The sequence below is a fragment of the Mastomys coucha genome, unplaced genomic scaffold (assembly GCF_008632895.1).
Source record: "Mastomys coucha isolate ucsf_1 unplaced genomic scaffold, UCSF_Mcou_1 pScaffold22, whole genome shotgun sequence".
NCBI classification, from domain to species: domain Eukaryota; kingdom Metazoa; phylum Chordata; class Mammalia; order Rodentia; family Muridae; genus Mastomys; species Mastomys coucha.
In genome coordinates this window covers 74,591,329-74,595,440 of record NW_022196905.1, presented here as the reverse complement: position 1 = coordinate 74,595,440, position 4,112 = coordinate 74,591,329, and positions in this window count along the sequence as shown.

The window sequence follows — 4,112 nt, the reverse complement described above, 5'->3', positions numbered from 1 at the left end:
GATCTTTATTCATGGAATTTCTTTACATGCAACTGCACTTATTATTTATGCTGATTTTTTTAAATTAATTTATTTTTTGCAGTCCATATTTCATTCTCCCCTATCAACCCTCTGACTGATCCACATCCTACACTTCCACCCCACACCCCCTGTCTCCAAGTGGATGCCCCATCCCCCACCCCACCTGACCTCTAAACACCCTGGGGCATCCAGCCTCTTGAAGGTTAGGTGCATCATCTCTGAATCAACACAGACCTGGAAGTCCTCTACTGTATGTGTGTTTGGAGCCTCATATCAGTTTGTGTATGCTGTCTGTTTGGTGGTCCAATGTTTGAGAGATCACTGGGGTCCAGATTAACTGAGACTAGTGGTCCTCCTACAGGATCCCCCTTCTTGTCAGCTTCTTTCAGTCTTCCCTAATTCAAAAAGAGGGGTCAGCTACTTCTGCCCATTGCTCGGGTGCAAATATTTTCATCTGACTCTTATAGCTGATCATTGGGTCTTTCGGAGGGCAGTCATGATAGGTCCCTTTTTGTGAGTGCTCCATAGCCTAGTAATAGTATCAGGCCTTGGGACCTCCTCTTTACCTCAGGCACCAATCCATTTCCATCCTTGTTATTCTCCCAGGTCTCTGGTGCATTCTGGCGTGTCTCCCCCAACCTCCTATTTCCTGATGTTACCTGTTTCCATTCTTTCTGCTGGCCCTCAGGGCTTCAGTCCTTTTCCCTCACCCAATACCAGACCATGTCTCACTCTTACCCCCACCATTACCCCCTGCCCAACCACTTGCCCTCCCAGGTCCATGTTTTTCTTTTTCTTTTCTTCTTCTTTTATACATATATATATATATATATATATATATATATATATATATATATATATATATGCAGACAGACAGATAGATAGATAGATAGATAGATAGATAGATAGATAGATAGATATAGATATGTAAGTACACTGTAGCTGTCTTCAGACACATCAGAAGAGGGTGTCAGATCTCATTACAGATGGTTGTGAGCTACCACGTGGTTGCTGGGATTTGAACTCAGGACCTTCAGAATAGCAGTCAGTGATCTTACACACTGAGCCATCTCTCTATGCTTTCATTGTACAAATCCACATTCTTCCAGATGGCTGGGATACAATGGACATGGCAGATTGAACATCATTACTGCCTTCTCTAGCTAGAGATTATTTTTTCCTTAATAAATGAAACACAATTCTAACCGATATCTTATCAAGGACTCAGATAGTATAAACTCCCTTTTAAAGTTATTCATTAGCCTTTTAAATATGATATAACAAGACACCATAAAAATAGCTAGATACTCTAATAAATCAGAAAAAATGTATAGACAGTTTGATATAAAAGAATATACATTACACTCGACACAGAAAAGCAAAAGAGACAATATAGAAAAGGACAAAAAAAAAGTGACATTTTCATATATAGGATAGCGCATCAGCGAACTAGTATGACATCTCCTAGAGTATTTTATACTAATATCCCAGGTAGGAGTAACAAATTTAACTAAGACTGAGGATTATGTTTTAAATGAAACTGTCAGGGATTATGTCAGAGCTTTATAGATAGAAGATGAATGATGATAGAGAGACAGATAGACATGGACAGGTTAGATGGATGATAGACAGACAGATACATACATACATACATACATACATACATACATACATATGGATAGATGGATAGATGATAGATCAATGATAGATTAGATAGATACATACATGCATACATAGATGATAGAGTCATACATGTATGCAAACATACATATGCACATACATAAATGGATGCTTACTTATAGGTTATATATATATCAAGATACATTCATAACATACACAAATTTAGGTGCCAGTTATACTTGCTACAAAGAATACAGCAGTCTCCTAACCCCTTAGGATGTAGTCTGCATTTGCTAAAGAAAACTAATTCTACAGTATCATATTAATATTGTCTTACACCACATCTTCTGTAACCTAAGAGTAAAGTATAAGTTGATAAAAAATATATTTAATCACATATATAACACATCAAATGTATTATTAAATTTATTTTCGTAGAGAGTGATTTGCAGTTGTTTTTGTTGTTGTCATCATTGTTTTGGTTTGTTTTTTGGTTTATTTATTTGTTTATTTTTACATGGGGTTCTCAGTATGTAGCCATTGGCTCACCTGGATCTCCCTATGTAGATCAGGCTGACCTAGAACTAATAAAGATATGTCTATCTATGATGTCCATAGGCAAGAATTAAAGATGTCTGCCACCATACCTGGCTATTTTACTACAGAGTCATGATTACAGCTGTATCTTACCTTACATGATACTTACAACTCTTTCATGTGATTATTAATTACATATACTCCTTGGAAAACATTAGATAAATAAATGTGATCCAGAAGTTCTCACATTATATGAGGAGCAGTGCATCATTAATAAAAAGAATATTAAATGACTTAGAGTATCTCAGAAATTAAACATGTTCCAGATAACAAATTAAGACGTGCGAATTCTTAATATATCAAGATATTTAAGTCCCAAGTTTAAAATAAATTACTGAAGCCTTGTTTTACGATTTCTAATGAGAACTGGAAGTAGAAAAATAGCAGTCTGATTTTTGGCAATTAAGAGCTAGGTCAGTTAGACAACCAATCTCCATTTTAAAAGTCCTAGTAAAAACTTCTGTACATTCCAATTCAAACAATAAAGCTGATTTTACAATCAATTATTATATTCCTATATTTATTGTGAATTTTTATATTGTAACATGCTTATCTCTAATACCACAATAAAGTCTAAATTGAGTCCCACAGTCTCTCTGCTTGTTTCATGTACATTATTTAACTTTTTTGTATTTACTGGATGTGGTCATGTTATTTTCCAAGTCCTCAAAATATAACCTCTTGCTTCACTTAACTATTTGCATCTCAGGTTTCTGAATATCACTGGAGAGTTCAATTTATAACCAGAAAACTTGTTATTTGTTCCCAAAAGTCAAATGGAATCTAAACAAGCCTGCAAGCAATCTGGAGCTCATATTATCCTGCTATCTCTACAGCAATGGTTTCACAGCTTCTTAAATCTCCTTTACCCTCTGTCTTTCCTAGAAGGAAAACTATCTTCTGTTTTCCCTCTAGTACATGATTTTTTTAACTGTATTCAATAAAGGCTTTGGGTATAAAATCTTTCTTTTATACTTAGTTATTTTTATTGGATATTTTATTTATTTACATTTCAAATGTTATCCCCTTTCCCAATCCCACCCCCCTGAAATGCTCTCATTCCCCCTCCTCCTGCTTCAATGAGGGTGTGCCACCACCCACCCAATTCTGCCTACCCATCCTCACATAGCCCTAAAATCACAGGACCAAGGGCCTCTTCTCCCATTGATGCCCAACAGGCCATCCTCTGCTACATATATGGCTGGAGCCATGCTTCCCTCCATGTGTACTCTTTGGTTGATGGTTTAGACCCTGGGTGCTCTGGTTGGTTGATATAGTTGTTCTTCCTATGGAGTTGCAAACCCCTTCACTTCTTTCAGTCCTTTCTCTAACTCCTCCATTATGGACCCCGTGATCAGTTCAATGGTTGGCTGTGATCATCTGCCTCTGTATATGTCAGGCTCTGGCAGAGCCTCTCAGGAGACAGCTATATCAGGCTCCTGTTAGCATGTACTTAGCATCCACAATAGTGTCTGCATTTGGTGACACAATAATGTCCCTAGGTGGGGCAGTCTCTGGATGGCCTTTCCTTCAGTCTCTGCTCCACACTTTGTCTCTGTATTTGCTCCCATGAGTATTGTGTTATCCCTTCTGAGAAGGACCAAAGTACTCACATTTTGGCCTTCCTTCTTCTTAAGCTTCATGTGGTCTTGGGTATTCTGAGCTTTTGGACTAATATCCACTTATCAGTGAGTGCATACCATATGTGTTCTTTTCTGATTGGGTTACCTCTCTCAGGGTGATAGTTTTTAGTTCTATCCATTTGCCTAAGAATTTCATGAAGTCATTATTTTAATAGCTATGTGGTACTCCATTGTATAAATGCACATTTTCTATATCCATTCCTCTGTTTAGGGACCTCAGAGTTCTGTCCA